Below are 26,849 nucleotides of genomic sequence, written 5' to 3'. Positions count from 1 at the left end.
TGGTTGTCAGTAAACATGAGACAATTGCAACAATGTCTCAAGATACCTGTATCCAACAGGCCGGCTTCAGAGAAGTTAGGAAATTGTATATGTATGTTGTCCAGTCCTCTGAATTGATGAGCTACAAGGCTATTAAGGGTGCTTTTTTTGGGAGGGGTTGGAGGCAGACTAGACTATAAAATACTAAATTCTACTAAATTTACTGGTATTGCCAGTCAACGTGAAAACTAGCTACTCTAAGTTTGTCAGTGCGCAAGTTATTTGCTCTATAGTTACTACATTACAGAATACTGATTTATAGGTAGTTGTATAGGGGAAATTTGCTTTTAGATGTTTGCATCTATACAGGCACTGGCATAGTGAGCAGCTCCTTGCAAACACAAAGAATTTATACCAGCACTGTGGTGGTGCTGCGGTAGCATTGTCGCCTCACAGTAAGACGTTGTCCTGTTCGATTCTCAGCTAAAGCGTCTTCTGTGTGGAGACATGCGTGAATGGGCGTACCTTTGTTGAAGGTTGTGCATCAGGGCTGGCAACTTGGCAAGTAAAAATCTACTGCCAATCATTAGCAGACCGGAGTTCCACTGTGGCGACCCCTAACCAGGAAAAGCCGAAAGACGCAACAACAACTGAAAATACAGAAAAGTGATTACTGACCCCTCTGGCCAATAAAATGGTTGCACTTAAAGTCCTTTTGCATGTTCCCCAACTCAGATAACCAAGTAAACATCTACTGCTAACAGATGAATAATCCCAGTCTTCCTTATGTAAAAACACTGTAAAAGAGTGTCCCAAATGCAATGCTATCACAAACAAACATAAAGAAAGGCACAGGGAGAGGAAATATGTAACTCAAGATATCAACAGCAGTGTACTTTAAACAGCTTACAAAAGTGTGATTATTCAATAAAAGTACTTTGCTTTGTGGAAATGAGCCAAGAACTCCTCAACTGCGGCAAATCTATGCAGGCACTAAAAACAAAGTAAGCTGACTAATAAGCCCTCTGGTGAATAAAATGACTATACTCATAGGTTCATAGAAGGTTGCTAAGCTAACATTCCTAGAGTCCTTACAAGTCTAGCCATATTTATCCTGGGTTGCCCAAATTGTTGGTGGTTAGGTGAGAGTAGTTTGCAGAGGTAAGGGTCTCTGCTAGTTAATAATGACTTCCTCTGTCCAGAAGGGACATGGGTGCCACCCCTGGAGTGAATCTGCGTTCACCCATCCATTGATCTAGGTTGCGCTTGAAGAGGGTCAGGGAGAGGCTCTGTTTCATGTGAAATGGAAGCTTGTTCCAGAGAACTCACAATCTCTGGGATATATGTATCTATGTCTCCAGCATGATCTGTTCTTGTCAGACAGTAGGTTAATATCCTTGATGTGAGTGACCCTCATGCAGTTTCATTTACAAATGTGTAGTATTTCCATCAGGGCTGGGTCAGAGACTGCCCTGTAAGCCAGGCACAGGTCACCTCTTAGCGACTTGTATGAGACAGAATATACTGACAGGGCTTTCGGTCTTTTTGCATAAGACTTGTATTGTGTACCTTGTAATTTCTTGGTGAGAAACCTCTGTGGTCTCTTCAACTGTTGCAGGTGTCTGGTGAGGTACATGCAAAATGGAGCATTGTACTCAATTTTTGGTTTGATGAGGGTCAAGTATAATGGAATTATAGCATCCTTAGATCTAGATGCTATGCCTTTACTTATAAGATGTGCCACATGGAAGGATTTCCTTACTACTGTGGATATGTTGTGGTGAAAGTTCAGGTTGCTATCAACCTGAGTATCCAGATCATGTACCACTGGGTCTACACTTAAGGGGATGCTGTCTATAATGTACTTAGCAGGGATGTCAGCTTTCCCAAAAGGAATAATAATGCATTTTTTTGCACTTAGCTTTAATCAGTGGCTTTGGCAGCGATCATTTGTCTGCGTTAACCTTGGCTGCAATATATTAACATCAATGAGGGACTCAATGATTCCTCTCAATTTGCAATCATCAGTGAACTTAGTCTGTCATAGGCCATCCAAGTTTGCCTGGACTTCTGAGAAATAAATTCTAAACAGCAATGGGCCCAGCACAGAACTCTGCGGTATGCCACTTGTAACTGGTCTTTTGCTAGAGGTGAAGTCACCCACTTTTATAGTGTGTGTCCTGTCGGTGAGCCAGTTGGCTACCCATCTGGTAAGGTAGGGATTCATTCCCAATTGGGAGAGTTTTTCTAAAATACCTGAGTGGGAGATTGTGTCAGATGCCTTGGCTAGATCAAGATAGGTGGTATGCACTTCTTTCCCTCATCCAGGGTCTTAGTGACTTTCTCGAAGAAGTCAACAATGTTTAACAGGAATGATCTACCTTTAATGAATTTGGACTGGGTTGGGTTCAGAGTTTGGAGATTACCTATGTCCTTGTTAATAAGGTCCATAATGATTCTTTCCATGGCCTTGCAGATGAGGCTAGTCAAGCTAATGGGCCTATAATTCCCAGGGTTGGTTGATGGTACTTCTATGTGCAGTGGCATTACTGTTGCTGTTCTCTAGTCTGCTGGAACATAGCCAGTTCACAGGCTGTGGTTAAACAGGGGTCCAAGTGGGTCTGCTAGGTCATGTTTTAAGTTGTTTAAAAGGCAACCTAGGATGTTGTCTGGACCCACTGATGCTATGTTTTTGGCCTTGCAGGGCACCGAGATGACCTGCTGTCTTGAGATAATAGGCTTAGGAATGGTGGCAGGTATATTTTGGAGGATGACTGGAGTGGACGGGGGGTGAAGTTTGCTCTGAATTTGTTAGCTAGCAGGTTTGCTATTACCTTTAGTACAGTATGGGTGATGCCATCCACTACCAGTTCAGTGCATAGCTGGGTATTCCCTTTTAGATTTCGGACATAGTTAAACAATGCTTGTAATTATCCTTAGCAAGGGAGGATATTTTTGCTTCATAATTAGCTTTGGAGAATTTGACAAGATCTCTAATTTTTTGTTTAAGCTGGAGAGGAATTTCTTCCTCTGCTGGGCCAGTTCCCTCTTGTTCCTGGACATTAGTTATTTACTCTTGTTGTATAGCCTGTTTATACTAGGGGTCCACCAGGGTGTCTTGTACAGACAATTCTATACAACTGCTTAAATGGCTATACAGGGCACTGCTGTATACCTCTGCATAGTAGTCCATATTATCTGTGTTCAATGGGGCTTTGAAACTCTTATACCATCACTTAGTTGGAAGTAATTTGTCCTCGAAAAATTCTTAAGCATTTCTGAGTTGAATGGGCTATCTGGTGTTGTAATTACATTGAATGAGACTCATTTATGATCTGATCTTGCCAGCGAAGACATTACACAGAGGAGGGGAGAGTGGTGGGAGTGCAATGCTCTCCCATGTTAGTGAGTGCTATGTCCAGGACTTTTGAGCTTCTTGTGGGTGTGCTGACTAGCTGTTACAGAACATTTGCCATGACAAAGTCCAAGAACCTCTGAGCCAACATGTTTGTGATCATGTATGTTTCCCAGTCAATGGTAGGATAATTAAAATCACCCATGAATAAGGTGTTGAGTTATATGGCAAATGACTCCAGTAAGTCCAGGTATGCAGTATGCTTTTCCTGTTTCATGGTGGGGGGACCTATAGCTAGCAATGATGTGGAAGAGGGCTTTGACTATAGCTAATTGGACATGGAGTAGCTCAAGACAGTCATACTTTCTGACCAGTCTTGAGGTGTAGTTATATTTAATGAAGATAGATACACCTCCTCTTTTGATTCTTTTATGCTCAGCTTGTGGTCTGAACTTATGAAAGGCATTGTAACCCTGCATGGCCATGGCACTTTCCACTCCTTGGAACCATGTCTTGGTGAGTGCAAAGACATCAGCATCTTCCAAAGTAAGGAGTGCTTCCAGGCAGTGCAGTTTCTTGTTTAGACTCCTAGCATTAAGCTGCAGTACCTTGAGTTTATCTACAAAAGATTGTGTTCCATTGGGAGGTTAGTTATTTGGACACTGTCTAAAAAAGGCACAGTAGGGATGGCTAATGCCTTTGCCAGTATCTGAACGCCTAGAGGAGTCAGGTGCAGACCATCTTTGGCAAAGCAGAATAGCCTGTAGACCATGCCTTCCCAGGCTAACAGATATTGGATCCCCTTGGACTGACACCAGAAGCTAAGCCAATTGTTAAAGTCAATAATTTTTGTTTGTATTGTGGCATCATACTTGGAGAAGGTAGAATACTGCTTAAGGCTAGGTTTATACCTGCCTGCGACACATAATCTGAGAGCTCAGTCATGTATCTCTCTCTCTCTCTCTCTTCATACAGTCCAGTAAGGTATGTATCAAGTCATTCACCTCCACATGGACTATGATGGAGTCATACTGGTATTTGTGGTTGAGTGACCAGAGTGCCTGAGTGGCTTGATGGCTCCTGGCACTTGACAGGCACCTAACTGTAACCCGCTCCTTATCCAGCCTGGAGAGGGGACATCCATATGTCTCACAATGGAGTCACCTATGACCAAAACATTAGGTTTTGTGATGTAACACTTTATGGACTTATTTGATGAGAAACTTGTGTGTGTGTGTGTGTGTGTGTGTGTGTGTGTGTGTGTGTGTGTGTGTGTGTGTGTGTGTGTGTGTATGTGTGTGTGTCATTATGTGCTGTGGTTGTTTTTTGCATTATGTGTGTATCTGTTTGGGAGGCCTCTGATCTTTTGGTAAATTACTAGTGAGTACCTCCACATCTGTCTGTTTATGTGTCATGTCCTTATTTAGTGTGTGTGTGTGTGTGTGTGTGTGTGTGTGTGTGTGTGTGTGTGTGTGTGTGTGTGTGTGTGTGTGTGTGTGTGTGCATGTGTGTCTGTGTGTGCTGACAACTTGTTTGCCATTTGATTTGCCCTTATGTAAGAGTCTTGTCTCCAATTTCATATTTAACTACATCTCTCATATAAAGGATTTGTTTCAAGAGTATGTGGTTGTCAGTATACATGAGACAATTGCTGCATTGACTTAGGATGCCCATGTCTATCAGGCTGGCCAGAGAGATGATGGGAAACTGCCTATCCATGATAGCAGGTTCTTATTGTATGTTTTATTAAGAAAGGGAATCGGTTAATTTCACAAGACTGTGCTGGCAGTGCAGAGACTACAAGAGGGATCTATACTTTGTGTAGGCTAAGGTTGATCAATATGGCAACGCTGCTCAGTGTACAACTGGGTTTCTCCTAGAGCAGCAGAGAAGCTTGGAAGGGTTTCACTGACAGCTGTTTAGGGAAAAACACAGCTTCTACACGTTTGCGTCTATACAGGGCAATGCTAACCAATGCTGAGTAAAGAGTAGCACAGTGCAAATATTAGGCTTAGATACAAGCAAAAAGCAAGTTTTAAGCTAACTACCAATTCAGAAAGCACACAATAAGCCATTCACCAGCAATCCCCAACTCAGACAGGTTTGAGCAGCATATTTCTGACCCAAGGGTGCAGAAAAACACATTCTTAATGTAGAATAGCTGCTTTGGAGTCCAAATGTAACAAGACCACACAAACTACAACAGCTTACAACTAACAGATACAATGTCATACAGTGTAAAGCACTGAAGTACAGTCACAATATATAATAAAAGTGCAAAAAAAATGTGTCCTTTTGTGTGTTTCCCAGCTCAGATAGACCAGGTAAAAACCTACTGCCACTGGATGAATAATCCCAGTCCTCCTAATGTAAAAGCACAGTAAAGCAATGTCCAGAGTAAAATGCTACCACAAACAAACTTAAAAGATATGAAATGTTACCACAAACAAACAAAGATATGGATAGAGTAGTGCACTTTAAACAGCTTATAAAAGTGTGATTATTCAATAAAAGTACTTTGCTTTACATAAATGCACCAAGAGACACTCAGTTGTACAGAATTTATAAAGGCACTAAAAACAAGATAAGCTTATTAATAAGCCTTCCAGCCAATAAAACTACATACAGAAGTTTCAAGCATTTCCCCAACCTAAACAGACCAGGCTACCTCACACTGCACTAGATGGAAAATCCACTGACGTTTTGGTGTAAAAACAAGTGCTTGCTAGAGTGTAAAAATTCACTGATTTATCCAACAGCTAGCTAGATAATGAATTCAGATCAAATAATCAGTAGAACAGACAATGAGGGGCAAAATGCACTTTTTCAATACAATCACAAGGGAAGGCAAATAATTTATGATATCAACAGCAGTGTAGAAAAGGAGGAGCTTATTAAGCTCAATTTATAGTAGGGGTGGGCAACTTAAAATCACCAAGTTTAAAAGGCATTAACACATGGGAGGGTGAGTGGGAAACCCTAACAGGGCATCACCAGCAGTGCTTTTGTTTACATAGACTTGAAATCTGTTCAAAGACAAAGGCCTAGAATTTCACTGTGTATTTAAATATAACTCAGGAGACAATTTAACCAAGTAAAAAAAACACACACACACATGAAATGAGCAGCCTAGATAATTTAAGTGTCTATCTCTCACATAGAACAAAAACACCAGGTCAAGCGGATTTCTTAAAACAGAAAACAAAATAGAGCAGATAAACAGAAAGCAGGCCTATCAGTCACAGACAAAAATACAGGTTTACCTTCCTCACCCAGCAGGGAATCACCAGAAGTGCTTTAGTTTACTCAGGCTTGAAATATTTTCAGACACAAAGGCTCAGAATTTCACTATATATTTCAGTATCACTCAAGAGACAATTTAAGCAATAAAAAAACATGTGAAATGTGCAGCCTAGATAATTTAAATCTCTACCTCTCTCACAGAACAAAAGCACCAGGCCAAACTGATTTCTTAAAACAGTAAACAAAATGGAGCAGTTAAAACAGAGACCAGTTCTATCAATCACATCTGTAGAGTTTTCTAGTGTGTTTCTCAACCTGTATAGACCAGACTATCATCTACTGGATTAGATGAAAATTACTCAGTCGTTTTGATGTGAAAACACTGAAAAGAACTTATTGCAGTGTAAAAATACACTATTTTATCCAACAGCTAGCTAAGTAATGAATTTAGAGCAAGTAAATTAACAAAATGGACAGTAAGAGGCAAAATGCACCTTTTTCTAAAATAAGCACAAGGAAAGACAAATAAGTAATTCAAGATATGAACAGCAGCGTAGAAAGGGAGGAACTTTCAATGCTCAATTTACAGTAAAGGTGAGCAGGTTAAAAATTAGCAAGACTAAAAAGCAAAGCAATGAATGTGAAGATGAGTAGGAAATGTTACCAGCTGAGAGTTAAATAGTGCTTGTAGTTTTGCAGGCCTTGAGTCTTATCAGAAAAGACAAGGCCACAAATATATTTTGTGTATTTAAGTATCACTCAAGAAACAAACTAACCAATGAAAAAACACATGAAATGTGAAGCCTAAATAATGTATCTGCCACATAGAATAAAAACACCAGGCCAATCAGATTTCTTAAAACAGAAAACAAAATGGAACAGGTAATACGGAAAGCAGTTCTATCAATGTAAGCAACTACACATCAGACACAAAAACAGCTTCTTTGTTTCAAGTCACCAGCAGGGAGTCAAACATTGCTTTTACTTTTTGTAGGCCTTGAGACTTTTCAGAGAAGACAAAGCCACTGTTACACTCTGTGTAATATATATATATATATATATATATATATAGAGAGAGAGAGAAAGAGAGAGAGAGTTATTCCCCCACCTATTTTATACATTTTAAACCATATACATGGATACTTACAACTATAATGAATAACTCTTTTTAGAACACAATATATACCTAAACTATGTGGGGGGCTACGCCCTCCACTCCCCCCAATGTGGGGGCTATGCCCCCACCCCCTTACTATATATACTAACTCCAGGATCTCACTACAATGGGAAAAAGGGCATATACCTTTCAATGAAATGAGTTTCAGTCAAGTGAGCTTTCAGTGATGTGAGCTTGAGCTTTCAGTGCAGTGTGCTCTGTGAAATGGGTTTCAGTCTAGTGAGCTTTCAATCACGTGAAGTAGACCCATATATGTGTATATCTATATATATATATATATATATATATATATATATCTATATATATATATATATATATATATATACCTCTATATATATATATATATATATATATATATATATATACCTCTCTCTCTCTCTATATATATATATATATATATATATATATATATATATATACATACACACACATACATATATATGTATATATACTGGTCTATGTCAGATGATTGAAAGCTGAAAAGATTGAAAATCAAAATACCCAAAACTCAAAATATCGAAAATATTTTTATGTAGGGGGGCTGCCCCCCACATCCCCTGCTAATTATATATGCCAGCTCCAAGATTGCACAACACTGGAGAAAAGGCAAATTCCATTTTTGATGTTTTGAGGTTTAGATATTTTGACTTTCAGTCTTTTGAGCTTTCATTCTTCTGAAAAGGATCCGTGTATATATAGCTCAGAGGATCCTGGTTGGGCATACAGCAGACTATTACAGCACCAGAAACGAGGAAGAGAGACTTTTTGCTGATTACAAGTACCCTTTTGGCTTTTTTTTTTACTGTTTTTGCTAACCGCAATTCTGTAAACTGTTTTTGCTTCTATTTCTTCTATATTTTAAATTGTTTTACTGTTGTGCGCTTGATTTCTGCATAATTTCTATGTTTAAACTGTATTTACTGTTGTAGGCTACACATTCAAGTGCTATAGGCATTTCTGTGCTTATTTACTGTTTAATTCAAATTTTCTTCTGAATTTAACCAAAGAAAAAAACCCCAAAACAAAAAAAATACTGTTTGCTCGTTTTTTCTATACTAAAATAGTCCATATCCCAGATTTGCTGGTTTTAGGACTTTAGTTTGTGTTTCTGAGTTGTCCAGACCTTGCTGTGGTAGAGAGAAATCTTTCTGCTTATCAGTGGGAGTGGTAAGCATTGAGCTGCCTATCTGTCGCTAGGGGAGTGGTTTCCAGCTCAGGAATTGTACCTCACTGGCCATTTGGGGCTGCTTTCTATCCAGTTCAACTTTCTGGCTTAAAAACCTGTGTTCGCTTGGGTTTGCGCATCTTGCAGCACCGGTTAGCTAGGATTAAACTATTCCTGGTGCCAGAAAGTCTGGTCTTCAAATTTTCCCTATGTATTAGCCAGTTTTCTAGTATCAGCACTCAAAACTGTTTCTTTGTGCTCAGCACTTGTTCAGAATTCATTGTAAGCACTAAATAACCTACAAATTACTACAATACTCAACTTCCCTCACTTGTCAAGAGGAAAACAGTTTGTAGTACTTAAATTAATAATCACCTATCCATGCATGTCTATGGGTCAGCTTCCGGTGTTTTCTCCTGTCCACCTGATGAATCTGGGCATCTTGCGGCAATGTAGCAATTGCCTCATGTACACTGACAACCCTCTCCTCCTACCACCCAGCACTACAACCTGTGAGAGATGCAATTATATTGCCAAACTGGAAGCCAAGCTCTCTCCTGCCAAGACTGGACTAGACAGTCAAGAGGAGAAGGTAAACACCTGCACCATACCACACCACACTCAACACACAGTCCTTCAAACCCTACACCACCAAAACCCACACATAAAAACACACATCTACATTCACGGAGTCTCTCAATAAAAATCTGCCCAAGCAACAGAGACCTCTAAAGCCAAAATGCAAGCAACCCCCCAACACTACCCAAATGACACATAGCCCACAAAATCAGTGCACCACTCAACTTCAGCCCATAAGGCAAAACAATGTACCCAGCACACTAATCATAGGTGACTCTATAGTCAGGCACACTGATATCCCACTCACCAGCCTAAACAAGGAGAAAGTTACTGTCAGCTGTCTGTCGGGTGACAGGATCCATCACATAATGCATACACTCAGGTCACTCCACAACAAGTACAAATAAGACTCAATCATTGTCCATGTTGGTGTGAATGACCTGAGATGTACCTCCCTGGACTACATGAAAACAGACATGGAGGAGCTCTCGGATCTTGTAGCCCAGGCAGGTATGACCCTAGCCTTGAGTAGCATCCTGCCATCGCCCAGAATGATACCATAGTACAAGGACAAATGACTGACTTCAACAATTGGCTAAGCTTCTGGTGTCATTTAAAGGGGATCCAGTATCTGTCTGCCTGGGACAACATGATCGACAGACCACAATGCTTTGCTAGAGATGGTCTGCACCTGTCGCCCCTGGGATTCTGGATACTGGCTAAGGCTCTTGCAACCCCTATAGTGCCTTTTTTAGGCAAGGTTCAAATGACAAATTCACACTGTAGCAGGTACAAGCAAGTGAAATCTGAGGGTATGGCTAGAAGTCTAAACCTCAAAATGTACTCGCTCGAGGCACTCATTAAAATGGAGAACACTGACATCTGTGCAGTAACAGAGACCTGGTTCAAGGCTACAGATAGCACCCCTACATTACCAGGCTATAATTCATACCACACCTTTTGGCCACCTAACGTGGACCAAAATACTAAAGGAATAGGCGTGTCCATATTCATTAAGGATATCCACACCTCCAGGCTAGTTGCTTAACATAATGTATCCAAAATGATCCAAGTACAACTAACACTGGGCAAGACTGCAATCCAGGTTGTAGCTTGTTACAGATCCCCACCATGCCCCAGGATTCCCATGCCTCATTTCTTGATATACTTGAAAATATTAAGGTACAACCCAATACCCTAATAATGGGCAATTTCGACTACCCCACCATCAGCTGGGAAAACTACTCATGTACTAACTCATTTGCTCAACAATTTCTGGAATTCATAAATTCCAACGTCGTGGATCAGCATGTCCATACCTCCACCAGGGATAGCAATATCCTGGACCTGGTTATTACCAATATGGGTAACTGGTGTTCCACGCCTGAGGTCAACTCCTCACTGGTCAGATCTGACCACAAACTAATCACCCTAGACATCCATATCCTGCCCCGACCCCCCATCAAGGAAACCACCGTAAAAAACTTCTCCAAAGCCAACTTCATGCTTCTTAAGACAGAAGTGGCAAACTTCACGATACCCATGCAGATGGAAAATAGAGGTACAACTGCTGAATCTTATACAAATGCACTATATAAGCACATATACAAGTGCATGGATTGTGCCAACACCAGAAGAACCAAGACACTATCCTCCAAAAAAAGGAAGCCAATCTGGTGATCTCCTTCCATAAAAAAACTCAACAACAGAAGGAAGAAGCTGTTGCAAAAAAGAGTAAAATCCCCATAAGTGGAGGAACTCCCTGGTCAGCCTCAGTAAGAAGCTGAGATCCCTCATAAAATCCTCCAAAGCTAGTTACAAAAATAAAATTGCCATGGATTCTAAAGACAACCAAAAAGCATTCTACAGTCATGTCAAGAATCTCAGTGGCAATACTCAGATCTGCTCTGAGCTACAGCACAATGGCATTATATATACAGAACCAACTGATATTACCAACATCCTGGCAGATAGGTTCACTGGTAACTTTACCCCCTCTCACCCCCCAAAGGGCCCATCTCAGTACCAGAAGAATGTAAAGCCCCTGTAATTACAGATGCACAAGTAAAGATTGCACTCTCCAAAGCCAAGAACACAGCATCCATGGGACCAGACAACATACCAGGCTGTGTTCTGCATGAACTATAGAATGAACTGGCACCCCAGCTAAGTACCATGTTTAATCATAGCCGCACTTCAGGCTTTGTGTCTACCGAATGGTGCACAGCAATGGTTATTCCACTCCACAAAGGGGGTGCCACCATGGACCCAAGGAACTACCGCCCCATTAACCTGACGAGCCTGGTCTTCAAGACCATGGAATGCATCATCTTGGAGCTTATAAACAAAGATAAAGGTAACTTCCAAACTCTGGACCCCACTCAGTTTGGGTTTGTAAAAGGTAGATCATGCCTCCTAAACCCGATTCACTTCTTTGAAGCAGTCACCAGAGCCGTGGACAAGGGTAAAGTGGTGCACACAGCCTATCTTGACCTCGCCAGGGCTTTCTACACCATCCCCCACTCTGGAAATGTAGATAAACTCACTAAACTTAGCATAAATCCCTGTGTCACAAGATGGGTGTCCAACTGGCTCACTGACAGAACCCACACAGTGAAAGTAGCCACCTCCAAATCCAACTTCAGACCAGTGACAAATGGAGTACCACAGGGTTCAGTCCTGGGTCCTCTCCTGTTTGCACCTACTTCTCTGAAGTTCAGGCTAACACAGAAGGTCTTTGGCTAGCGAAGTTTCCAGACAACTGCAAACTAGGAGCCATAATAGATTCACCGAATGATGTGGTCATTCTACAAAGGGGGCTCACTGAGACAGATGCTAGGTGTCAAAGTCATGGGCTCAAGCTCAATGCCAAGAAGTGCATTGTCATTCCCTTTGGGAAAAACTCTGTACCCATGAACTACCACATAGGCGGTAGCCTACTAAATACTGAAAATGTGATAAGAGACCTGGGGACTCAGGTGGACAGTAGTCTCTCCTTTGATAATTACATCACCACAGTAGTCAGGAAATCGTTCTACATGGCACACCTCATCACAAAGGGGTTCTCCTCCAGAAAAAAGGAGGTCATTGTTCCTCTCTACCCATCCCTCATCAGGCCCATTATAGAGTGCAACACCCCGTTTGGCATGTACCTCACAAGGCATCTGCAGCAACTAGAAAGACCACAGAAATACCTCACTAACAGCATTACCGGCCTCAAACAGATGCCATACTTAGACCATCTCAAAAAACTCCAGCTCTACTCCGTCACATATCGCCTACTCTAAGGTGATTTCTGCCTAACTTACAAAGCTATGTCAAACCCACAGCTGTTGGACATGCTACATTTAAAGAAATCCCAGTCTCTCCGAGCCACATGCTCCAGGGACCTAAACCTTGTCACCACAATAAACAGAACATGCTGGAGGGATATATTTCTGTCTCAGAGACTTCCCATACTCTGGAACAAACTACCCATTCATGTCAAACAAAGCTCCTCATCAGCCCTCTTGAAGAAAAATCTTGACGATCGGATGGGAAATAGGAAATTCATCCCGGGGATCACTTCTGTGGCTCTGCTCGACAGGGGCACAGGAAAATAATTTTCTTGGGAAAGCCAGGGAACCTTTTTGGCTAGGCTTACATAGGCCTCAGGGCCGATAGCCTAGTACCTATATATATATATATATATATATATATATATATATATATATATATAGAGAGAGAGAGAGAAAGAGATATTCATATGTATAGATATAGATCTAGATAAATATAGATTGCATATCTTTCTTATCTCTCTCTCTCTCTCTCTCTATATATATATATATATATATATATATATAAATATATATAATATACATAGGTATATATATATACACACACACACACACACACACACACATACACACACGCAAAGCACCATCACTTTTAATATAATATGAGGTGTATACAAAACATTTCTACCACTGTGCCACAATATATGTAAGTACATACGTACATATATGATTATATCATCAAATATGAAACACTCAAATGACTGAACCAAACAAAAGTGATCAATTTAGAGTGAACATAAAATAAAAATACACAAAAAACAAAAGTAATATTTTTTGCAGGGGGCAAATCACCCTGCACCCCCCCCCCCTGCTAATTATATACACCAGAGTAAGGGCAAATTTCCCTGCTGTAACACGATTTCATCCAGAAAGCAGCCAGATGAAACACAATTAAATGGAGCTTTTGTTCTTCTGAGCATTTGCTCTTATTTACTACAGAAAAAAATGTTCGTTCTTCTGACAGTTAGCTCAGCTGAACAACAACCATATATTGATATGTATATAGATCTAGTTAACTAGATCAACTGCAACAAATGTTGATGGCACTAACATTGACACATTAACATCAACAACACATCATCTACACACTTCTACATGTGCATTGAGGATTAAGCTTGTACATAGCAAGTAAAGTTAAAAACATGTTTTCAGCATGGGGGTCTTGCCCCCCACACCCTCTTCTAATTACTTATTACAACTTCGAGACTCCACAGTTCCCAGGGAAACTGCATATTCCTCAACTCCAGGGACTGTGGATTTTGAACATCTGTCAAGTCTCTGTTTTTATCAACTAAAGAATGTCAACCAAACAGAGGCTGATATTAAGGCCTTTCAGTTATTTTAACCAATACTATGCACACATACACACACACACACATATATTATATATATATATATATATATACATATATATTTTGTATGTGAGCACATTCATTGATGACTGCATACATTGTTTTTTATTGACAATCCCACTTTAATCACTGTGTTAGGGTGACACATACTACCCTTATACTTATTTTCCATTTCTGTTATACTGTGATTATTTTTTCTATCTATCTATCTGCCCATTCTTTGCTGACTCAGTTAGTCCAACTAGGCTAGTTTGGCATTTACACTATTTGCCAAGGACATCAGGGAACTTCCCCTACTCTTTTCGGTAGGTGCTGTGGGATCATATACATCGTCCTGAGCTGCCGCTAACTCAAGCAGATGAGACCTCAGTTTAATGTATCAACCAAAGGACAGCACACTTAGGAGTGCAGCACCACCTAATGCTACACTGCAGTGTCAGCAATTTGAAAAATTAATCCAGTGATCTGGCGTAGGAATAGAACCCACAGATTTCTGATCTTCCATTTCTAAAGGGGAGTGCACTGCTGAGTAACTGACACTACGTTATACCAATCTACTGTCTTTATACCTTCAGCTTGTATTATGCATTTACCAGTGAACAAAGACTCTTACAATTTGTACTGCTTATTGAACTATGGCTTGCCCTGAAAACAACATATTTCTAAGCTCTGTGTAACCATGTAGTCAGCAAACAATAAATCAGTGATTTCCTAATGAAGACGTATATCTTTATATTTATTTATTTATTTATTTTTGTGGTGGAGTTTAATTTGCCATTTTGCTTCATCTTTTTGGTATTTGTTTTGTACTTTGTGTACTATGCCTACATGGAATGTTTTCTACTGAACTGTGACAAACCAGTGGTTGCTGCATTTTTTCCCTGAGACCTGCATAAAAAGAACATGCTGACCTTACGGAGCTATCGGGGCAGAAAAATGCTTCACACACAATAGGTGGCCACAGTTAACACATAATGTGGAGGGGCAATATCTTACTAGTATTTAAAATAGAGTTTGAAGTGTGTTTGTTAATGTCTGAGGAAGCAGTTTATTTACTGTGGAAGCGCTTACGTGTGTTTATCAGAATAAACTAAGTTTTATTGTTAAGCTGGATTTAGAGCCAACATTTTGACCTGCTCTTTTGCTGATTTTTTGGACATAGCATGTATGTTTTTTCATCTGTTTTAAAATGACTTCTATAGAATATACTTCTGAGCTGGCAGTGAAGGGAACACTGGGGCTATAAGCACATTGACGTACACATCCTCTTATTAACAGAGCAGATTTATTTTTTCAAGTGTCACCTAGCTTTGTTTGCATTTCTTTTTCTGTTACATGTAGACATAAACACACACACACACACACACACACACACAAACACACACACACACACACTATGAAAATCATTTCTATGGAATGTATTGTTCCTGTGAATACAGTTTTTCTTTTTCTTAACTCAACTGTCATGATAAAGGATCACAAGCCAACAAGAACTCCTCCCATGGTGTTCCTACTTCCTCTTTTTCTTGAGCACAGGATGGAAATCCCCATTTATTTCAAAGCCATTACATACACACAGCTCTCTGAAACCTCGGAAGTGCATTTTTGTATCATTCAAGGACTTTGGATAGTAACATATTGTAAGGTTTGAAGCCCTCTTAAACCCTGGTTTGTTTCCTATACGTGTTCCATTTTCTTCTCTTTTCTCATATCTAGAAATTGTAATAATACTCCACTGTGACAACAAAAAAGTAAAATATTGTGATCTGACACTTGCTGGCTGAAAGGCAAGTTAAACAAGCACTACCACTCTTAGCTGCGGTGTCACTGTTAAGCAGATCTTGTTTGCAGTCTTCTGCTAGCATGCTGCAAATTGCCAGATGTTTACAAGTTATTAAGGTCTACTTAGACTACAGTACCAAAAGTAAAAGGCTAGTATTTTTTGTAGGTATTTTACAGATATGGAGATCTTTCCTTCATTGATCCAATGTTGAAGATGATTTTAAGAAAGCTTGTAACTCTTCTCTGCTCATTGAGACTCTGTCTAAAAAGTGTTTAAGAAATTCATGGTATACTCAAACTTGTCTGTCATCTCACAGCAACAGGTTCTCTGGCTCGATTCTCAGCTGAAGCACCTTCTGTATGGAGTCTGCATATCCTCCCCGCGGTCGAGTGACGTTTAAAGACATGCAGGTAGGTGCATGCATGAATGGATGTGCCTTCATTGAAGGTCGGGCAGGCACCTTGGCACTGTAAAAGTCTACTGCCAATGGGTCCATATTAGAACACCGAACTTTCAAAATTTCAAGTCTTCTAATATCAAACCCTAGTAATTGAAAATTTAAAACATCGAACATACAGAACAGCGAATTTTTTCATAGGGAAAAAAATTGCTGTTCCAAAACACATACACACAACACAAGCACACCAAACAAACAGCAATACACACACACACACATGCACCTAAACTCTTACACCTAACCCTACACTAAACTATGCATACACCACTAACTATCCACTTACCTTAACCCTAACCCTAAGGTCCGTCACTGTTGCACAGTCACCTCGCCCACACCCAAACCCTAAGTCACCTACCCTGCCCTAACCCTCACGTCCACACAATCGCACACTTACCTGACCTGTGCCCTAACCCTAACTCACCAAACCTGCCCTAACCCTCACGTCCACACAATCACACACTTACCTGAACCCGACCTGTAAATTTTCACCACAGAGCTGAAAATACCGAAGCAACAGAAACGGACAACCAAATTCTTTCCCTAGGAAAAAAATTTGTTTTTCTGTTTCTTCGATATTTTCAGCGTTCACTGAAAACAGGTCGATATTAGAACACTCGAAATTTTGAACATTTGGTGTTCTAATATAGACCCACTGCCAATCATAAGTGGACTGGCGTTCCACTGTGGCGACCCCTAACCGGGAAAAGCCAAAAGACATTACTTTACTATGCAAGGGGTTTCAAAAATATTTCATATTCCCAAACGCGACTCCTTTAAGCAAGGTAATTTTTGATGGCCTTCCAAATAGAAGTCCCAGTTGTACAAAACCCAAGGCAATAACAGGAAATGACATGAAGAGAACCTCACCATGCCTAACAAGAGGGGTTCCCTTCCCAAAAATGATAGTCCCTCTTCCAACTTATGACTATGTTGAGGCATGGCATCTGTCAAAAAAAAACTGAAACTGAAAATGCCACTGTGGTGGCACTGAATGGGATGCTTTGGTGGCACTGAATGGGATGCTGCGGTGACACTGAAGCCCAGGGTGAGGGCCCTGGTGAAGCTGCCACAGGTGCAGATTTTGGTGGTAGTAGAAAATATTCAAACAAGAGCTTTGAAGGCCAAAGTGGAGATTGGTTCCATGTGAACATCAGTTGAATATGGGTCAATTGGTCCTGAGAGATAAGCACGTGCTGTTTTGAAGGGACAGGTGATGACCTCCTTCACCCTCAGCCGATCGAAAGGGAGTCGGGTTCAGATCCCTGAATTCAGAGCAACAGACATGGGTGCCTCACATTATCTAGTGCAGTGATGCAAACAATCCCTGAGAAGCCAGCAAGGGCCCCTGGGAGAGTTAAGTCTTAAGTCCTCTTCTAGGTACCCTGTCTCCAATGTTGGCTGTAAACAAGGTGGCTTAGCCGTCATTGGTTTTCGGCAACTGGATACTCAACATTACAGATAGCAGTGTAAAGAACATCCAACTCCATTCAAAGGAGTTCCCCCTCATCCTCTGTTATTCCCTCCTATTCTTTGTCAAATGCTTGACTCAGGGGGTCATAGAACTGGCCCCTCCTCTGTAAAGAATGAGAGGTGTCTACTTCAGAATTTTCCTGGTTCTCAAATAAGAGCTGTCCTGGAGACCAGTGCTGGACCTTTCCTTTCTGAGTATGTTTATCAAGATCCTAAAGTTCAAGATGTTCATCCTGCAGACACTGCTTCCCCTGTTGCCAGACCACTGATTCATGGGACACCTGGACTTGAAGAATGTATATCATCATAATACCAATTGCTTATTACTTCAGAAGACTTCTAAGGTTTGTTGTGTCTGGTTCACACCATGAGTTTTCCGCATTGCTCTTTGGGCTATCTACTGCACCTTGAGTGTTTATCAAATACCTTGCCCTGGTAATGGTCCACTGTCAGACTCTACGCATTCACATTTTCCTTACGTAGGTGATTTGCTGAATTACGCAGAGTCTGCGTCCAGGTGTTTGGATTCCCTAGAGAAGGTTTCAGCTTTAATCTTCCAGCTAAGGTTCAAGCTGAACCTCTGGAAGTCGTGTCTGAAACCTTGCAAAGACTGGTATTTCTGAGGTGCCTAACTGATGGGTCTATATTAGAACACTGAACTTTCAAAATTTCGAGTGTTCTAATACCGAACCCTATGAATCGAAAATTTAAAACATCAAACATACAGAACAGCGATTTTTTTTCTAGGGATAAAATTTGCTGTAACACATACACAAAACACAAGCACACCAAACAAACAGCAATCCACACACATACACCTAAACTCTTACACCTAACCCTACACTAAACTATACATACACCACTAACTATCCACTTACCTTAACCCAAACCCTAACCCTAAGGTCCGTCACTACCATAGTTACCTCATCCATGGCCTAACCATAACTCACCTACCCCACCCTAACCCTCACGTCCACATAATCGCACACTTACCTGACCCGCGCCCTAACCCTAACTCACCTAACCCGCCCTAACCCTCACATCCACACAATTGCACACTTACCTGAACCCGACCCGTAACTTTCCACCATAGCACTGAAAATACCGAAGCAACAGAAACAGACAACTGAATTCTTTCCCTAGGAAAAAATTTGGTTTTCCTCTTTCTTCAATATTTTCAGCATTGGCTGAAAACGGGTTGATATTAGAATATTCGGAATTTTGAACGTTCAGTGTTCTAATATAGACCCTAATCGACTCCAAGAGAATGGCCTTTCTTCCAGAAGACAAGATTATGGGCCGGATTCACGAAGGCTTGCACGGAGTCTAAGAGTAGAGTAAGACTCCATGCAGCCAACATGTCTGCCGAGCGATCCAGGAAGAGCCGGTAGGGGCGTGTAACAGAGCTCCTTATACTAGTCCTACACGGACAGGGCTTGGATACGCAAATTACCTCAATTGCAGGCGAAAGCTATGCAAATGAGGTAAATTTGCGATCCAGGAAACCCAAACCTGTCTGAGTAGGAGTAGTGTTATTTACAGAAATGTACTCAGTTGATAACTGAGTACGGTTCTGCAAATAGCAAAACGGAGCCGTGACAGCTGCAAAAAAAGCATGCATTTACAGGAGGAAGCATGCCAATGGCCAAAAATACAGCCATTGGCAATGGGAAGTGATTCAAAATAGAAATAAAATAACTTTTTTTTTCATCCTAAACTCTGGGGTTTAACCATAGCGCAGCGCCGCGCAAACACGCTGCACCCTAAAAAACAGAAAATTAATAATTAAGATCCACAAATGTGGATTTTATACGTAAAATGAATTAACAATGCAAGTGAATGGCAGGCTGAAGACAACATGGCCACCGAGTAGAGGTTGCTAAGGGGGGGAAGCTCAGTCTAAGAGATGTAACCAAGCATTAGTAGGCAATCCTATGCAAATGAGAGTTAGGATAGTGAATTGCAAGTTTACACAGGAAATGAGCACAGTCAGTGGAGTGTAGGAGTAAGATAAGGGGAGTAACAGAGTAGAAGATAGGTGACATCATGAGTGGGGTATGTATGAAAGGAGTGAAGCTCATTGGAGCAAAGTGTCATGTGTCAGCCGACAATTACATATCATTGAAAGAGGTGTGTCAACAGGTAGGCCAGGTAAAGTCAAGAAATGGAAGGTGTATGCCGTGGATAACACCAAGGTTTCTTGCTGAGCATGCATGCGCATGTGTGCACACCAGTAAACCTGAGTAAGACAGTGTGCGCGCGTGTAAGCATGTGTACGCGCGTGTAAGCTTGAGTAAGTATATGTAAGGCTGTGTAAACAGTTGTAAGCTCGTTTGCTCCAGTGTTCATGCGTTTTAACAAGAATAAGCAGGTTTTAGTCTGTGTAAGCATGTGTGCGCGTGTGCTAGCTGCTGTGCGCGTGTTTGCACTTGTGTGCGTGGCACTCCCCCTCAGGAAACAGAAGGAAAAAGGAAGCACACCAAACAGTAGGGAAGTTACCAGGGAGTACTAGCAGAGCTAGCAGGTGAAAACAATCAGAATCAGGCAATTACCCAGGCAGAACACTAGCTCAGCCCAGCCCAGCACTTAAAACACTGCAAACAACAGTTCATTATGTTTCTCTCAAGAGACACTGCAACACTGCAGTAAGCTAATAGCAGTGAAAACTGAAAAAGCTGTACTGAGGCAAAAAATGTTAGGGGCTGCCATTGCTGTTATAAGGCGACATATGCAACATGCTGAGGGTGGTGATGATGCAAATGCTGCTGGACAACCCACAGTGAGGAGACGGAGAAGAGTGTACAGGCCCAGGGTAACCTACCAGGGGCTACATGAGCTGGAGATAGTGGAGCACTATAGAGTGGACAGAGACCTCTTGCAACAAATTGTTGAGCTGTTTAGGCTACGCCTCACACACAAAACCAACAGAGGGGAACCCATCCCAGTGGAAACTAAGGTATGTGTTGGCCTAAGAATATTAGCAACAGGTACCTTCCAGAGACCAACTGGTGATATGGTGGGAATATCACAGGCATCAGCATCCAGAGTACTGCACCAGTTCCTGGATTCCATGTCAGCACATGGTGATCATGAATACTTCCCCAATTCCCATAAGGTATTGGCCAGCAATATGTGTCTCTTCCAGCAAATAGCGGAATACCCTGAGGTAGTGGGTGCAATAGACTGCACGCACATATGCATCAAAGCACCAGCCGGTGAGTGGGGTAGGGTCTACTTCAACCGCAAGGGCTTCCCCTCCATCAACTGCCAGGTCGTGTGTGATGCCCAGGGCATAATACTGAATGTGTGTGCTGGCTACCCTGGAAGCTACCATGATTCCCATATCTGGCATCTGACACAGCTGTACCAGACATTTGCCAATGGGGACATCCCACATGGACACCTAGTGGGGGATACTGGCTATGCACTGGAGCTGTGGCTGATGACACCCATCAGAAATGCACACACACCTGAACAGGAACGCCATAATGAGGCACATGCACAAACACGAAATGTAATTGAGTGTGTGTTTGGGCTGCTCAAGTCACGGTTCCAGTGCCTGGACACATCTGGTGGAGCCTTGCAGTACTCACCAACTACATGTACCCAAATTGTCATGGTATGTGCTATGCTACATAATATGATCCTGCGAAAACAGCTGCAGCAGGACCAGCGTAGGCCTGGACCAAACAGAACCCCACCATTACCAGGGCCATCACAGGCAGAGCGTGACTCGGAGGAGGAGGAACAACCTGAGCCTGCCCCAGTAGGCAGAAGGATTCGTGCTCAGTATGCCTTGGCCTTGGCAAAGAGGCAACGCATAGCACATGCACTGGCTCAGTAGGAACTCTGGAAATTATACCTCTCTCTGACCCGCACATATAGTAAAAGGGATGCCTACATTAACACTACCTGCAGTCAAACAAGTATAGGGAGTGTAGTATGTGCATCCGACATAGGCAACCCTGCATCAACATCTGAGGCATGATTGCCATGTGTTAAGCAATATAAAGCAGTGCTAAACAGCATTTACCACTATGTAGTATATGTAAACCAAATCGCACACACCTAGTACAAATGAAGTCAATGTTGAGTAATATTGGCCAACGTCCAGCAATGATGGTTAATATTGAGCAATGTTGGACAAGCTGGGTCTAAGTAGGGCATAGCTGAACAAAAGCCAACATGCTCATAGTTGCTCTACTGGCCCTTAAGCAGTCTGGTCTGCTCAGAATGAAAATATAAGCGGTGATGGTCCTCGAACCCAGGATACTGTGAACTATAGTCATAGTACTGAACCACTAAACCATGACAGTATTGCAGTGGTTAACCTGTATGAAGAAATGTTGATAAGTCTATGCAAAGTATTCCATGGAAACCCTGCAGACACAGCATAATCCCTGTCGAGTTATGACACAAAGGTGAGTCCTGCAGTAAGAATAGAACCTGACTTTCAACACACACAGTACAAATGTTAATACTGGACATGTACACATACATCAACAAATGTAGTGGACCTCAAACAGCAACATACAGAAAGGTCACACTGGGCATGCTCACACACTTGAATACATGAGACAAATGCCAGGCAACAGAACACTGACAGTCTGAACTGAGCATGCTCACACACTTAGGCCATGTTGGAGTACAGCAGTGGGCCACACATATCAGGCAGTTGCATGTGTTAACCCAGGACCCTCTCACTATCCAGCAATCTGCCCTCTGCACACACTTATATGACAACAGACACGTATATAATATAGTGGAACCCTGTCATAATCAAATGTTCCACAGATACCTAAGCAGTTCATAGAAAGTGGGAAAACAAAGATGATAAAAACATGCAAACAGTATCAGCAATAAACATTGTGCATCATGAACATTGTCATAGGTTCAGAGGTTGATACTAGGCTATCTGCCCTAGGGCATGTTCAAGCATAGCCAGAGTGTGTTTGGCTGCTGCAACCCAGTCAAATCAGAACACTGTGCCCGTAAATAGTAGGTCACACAAGATAGCCAATTTACATTTAGTGTATTGTGCCTCTGTCTAGCAGGGACCCAGAAGATATCCCATGGGTACACATACGATCACCCATCCACTTGTCAAAATGTCACCTGTAGGTGGTCAGTGGATGGCTCTGCTTATGGAAAACTGGGACTACACTCTGCAGTGAGTAGAGCCTTACGGATAATAATCTGTCCCCCCAGCATGTCCTATCAACATCTGTGCTAAGGTATATTTCCCTGGAGTGTGTAGCTCCAAGGGGGTTGGATATCCTGAGGTGGAGCATGTCCATTAATTCTGGGTCAAATATTGCCTTAAACCACAGGCACACAACACATCCATGTAGGTGGTAAGTGACTGAGTAGAGCTGGGGTTACTGTATCTGAACTGTGCAGGGCATCCGTGTGAGTCCCTACATCTGCTTGATGAGTAACATTTGAGGCCATTACAGTTGTTGCAGGTGTCGGGTAAGGTACAACCCAAATGTGGCATAGTAACCAAGCATGGTTGTGATGAGTATAGGGGCACAATGACCACACGTGATCAACATGTGAAACCATGTGGGATATGGTGGGCTATGTAGAAGTACTGTCCAACCACTTTGGCAATGTGATTGTCAAAGGCGAGAGTATGAACAGGTCGTGTCCCCAAACCCGTAACAACTACTACCGTATGTAATGGATTACTACCTATGTGGTAATGTGTGGGCATGTTGTCATTCTCAAAGGGGATGACTATGCAACTAATGGCATTTAGCTGTAGGCCATGGCTCAGGCACCAGTCATCCTATCTCTGTGAGACCCTGTATGAGTATGCATGTGCTAGCTGGAGAGTTGATTATGGCACCCAGTTTGCAGTCATCTGCGAACATGGGCAGCCATATTCCTCCTGTGATAGCCTGTACATCACACAAATATATACTGAACAAGAGAGGTCCCAGGACTGAGCCTTGTGGGATGCCATGTATAACTGGTGTATAGTCAGACATGGCACCTGCAACACTGAGCATGTGGGTGCTATCCCTGATCCAGGTAGCAATCCATCGTGTGAGATATCTGTCGATATTGATGCCGGTGAGCCTATGCATAATGGCCGTGTGGGGTATTGTGTTGAAGGGTTGTGCAAGGTCCAGGCAGGCTGTGTGGACAACTGTCCCAACACTGATGGACCTAGTAACTGTTTAAAGAATACAAACAGGTCCAACAGGCATGATCTGCCGACAACAATGCTGTAATGTGTAGGACCCAGTGTCTGTAGGTTTCCCATGTCTATGTGCATGAGTCCCATTGCAATACGCTCCATAGCTTTGCAGAAAAGGCTAGTTAGCCCTATAGGCCGATATTGTCTGTGGTCTGTTATGGCGGTATTCAGTGGAGCGGGACCACTATCGCTGTATGCCATTCCGTGGGTACGAATCCTGCAGTAACACTGATATCGAACATTGACATAATGTGAGAGTTACATCTGTCATGAAGGCCGTGTACAACACAGGCCGGGACACTGTCTGGTCCCACTGATGCTGTGTTGTCGGCTGTGGGGAGGGCAGCACTCACCTGTTTATTCGTGATGTCAGGGAGGTTACAGTCTGTTGGGATGGACAGTACCTCCTTGGGGGGATTGGGGGGAGACATCTGCATTGAACCTGTTTGCCAGGATTTTGGCAATGTCTGTGGATTCAGGGTATGTTCAGTCAGTATGCAATAGCACACAGCATATCAGTGAGTGTCCAGCCAGGTACCTGAATTAACTGAAGAAGGCCTTGTAAGTGTCCAATGTGTCTGGTGCAACTGTCCGTTAGAAGCGGCCCTGACATAAATACACGAGTGATTGTAGCTGTCTGCTAGTACAGATCACAGATGCCTTCCCTGTCTGGGATTGTGCTCTATCATGTAGTAGCTTCCTCCTTTTGTTGTATAGCGCATTAATGGCCGGGGTCCACCAGACAGGTCCCCTGCCATTGGAGTAGTGAGTCCAGGTGTTATTTTGGATAGCATGATCCATGCAGTCCACTAGGTGTCCATAGACTGTGTATGTAAAGGATTCAGCAGTCTGAGCCATACTTACCACTGACCCAGGATCTCTGAAGGATACCACCGTGGTATGGAGAAGTGTGACGTTTGCTTTTGGGAAGTTCACCAAGATTACCCAGGATGGGTGTGGGGACAGGATATGGATGTCCAGTGAGATAAAGTATGTTCTGTCCTTACCAATGAGGGGTATATCGCATGTGTGGAACATAGAGTCCCCATGTTGGTGATGATCATGTCCAATAAGTTGTCCCGTCTTGTGGGTGTGGTGACCGGTTGTGCCATAGCATATGAGTTTACAAATTGTAGCAACTGTTGGGCGAGGGTGTTGGGGCCTGAGTACTATCCCCAGTCAATGTGTGTGTATTTGGCGTCACCCAATATAATGGTGTTTGGGGAGACCGTCATATTGTCCAGTGTTCCCCGGAAAGACGAGTGTGGTTGCTGAGTTTGTGAGTGTGGTCTTTAGCAGGCTACAAACCAAAAGGCAGATTTGTACAAAGTTAGGTGCATATGTATGGTCTGTGATGCTTTGTGCAGTGCTACCAATCCGGAGGTATGTGTACCTGTGATGTATATGGATACTCCCCCTATTTGTGTTGGCCATTCCGAGTTATGGGGTCAGAAAGCATGGTACGAAATATAACCTGGTAGTGCTGGTGTGCATGTGGGAGCCTGAACCATGTGTCTGTTAGTGCACAGATATTGCTATTCTCCATACTGAGGAGATTCCTGAGTGTGGTCAATGTGGGGGTAATACATCTGGTGTTGAGCAGCATTACCCTCAGTGTCACGTACTCTGTAATGTCTATGGAGGTGGGTCTGTCTATTGAGCCCCGCTTAAATAAGGAAGTATGGTGGCAGCAAGTGCCTTAGCCAGTATTCAAATGTCCAAGGGTGACAGGTGCATGCTGTCCATAGGGAAGCTACGTGGCATGTCGAGCATGTCATCCCAGGCTGACAGACACTGTATCCCCTTTGAATAACACCAATATGTTAGCCAACTGTTAAACGTGATCAGTTTGTTGGTATACTGAGACATCATACTTGGTGAGTGTAAGATGCTAGACAAGGTCAGGGTCATACTGGCCTGGGCTACATGATCAGAGAGTTCCTCTATGTATCATGTCATGTGGTCCAGGGAGGAACATCTGAGGTTGTACGCACCAGCATGGACAATGATGGAGCCAGTCCTGGACTTGCTTTGGAGTGACCTGAGTGCATGTGTTATGTGGCGGATCCTGGCACCTGAGAGACAGCTCTAAGTGACTATTCCCTTGTTTGGCCTGGTGAGTGGGACGTCAGTGTGTCTGACATTAAGTGTCACCCATTATATGTGTATCAGGTGTGCTGTTTAGCCCGAAGGGCAGTGACTGTGTGGCACACTGACATTGTGAACTATGTGATATGTGGGTATTTTAGTGGGGTAGCTGTTGTTTGTGTGTCTGCTTTGGAGGTCTCTGCTGCTTAGGCAGAGTGTATGTAGAGCCTCCGAGTATGTGTATGTGTGATAATGTGGTTCGATTGCTGTCGCTATCGGTGTATGTGAGACTGATATGTGGTGTGTGTGGTCACCTCTACCACCTGATAGACCATACCTGTCATGGGTAGAGAGAGCTCAGCCTCCTGTATGTCAATATTTTTGCATCTCTCACATATATCTCAGTGTGTTGGGAGGAGGAGAGGGTTGTCTGTGTACATGAGGCAGATGTGACATTGTGTCATAACCACAATATTCACTAGCTGGACTGGAGATTACACACGAAACCAACCCCTGGACATGCCAGTATGTTATGATGACATACTCTGTAGCCTGATCACAAAGGATCAGTAGGGTGTTAAGTGTGTAAATGAGTATAACCGGGATTAGTGCTCAGGTTTGTTGGTGTTTTGTAAAGAGTAGCTGAGAAGGAGTCCAGACT

Source organism: Protopterus annectens, chromosome 13.part0, assembly GCF_019279795.1.
Source record: "Protopterus annectens isolate FY-2018-M chromosome 13.part0, PAN1.0, whole genome shotgun sequence".
Lineage (NCBI taxonomy): Eukaryota > Metazoa > Chordata > Ceratodontiformes > Protopteridae > Protopterus > Protopterus annectens.
Note: the sequence above shows the minus strand (reverse complement) of the source record.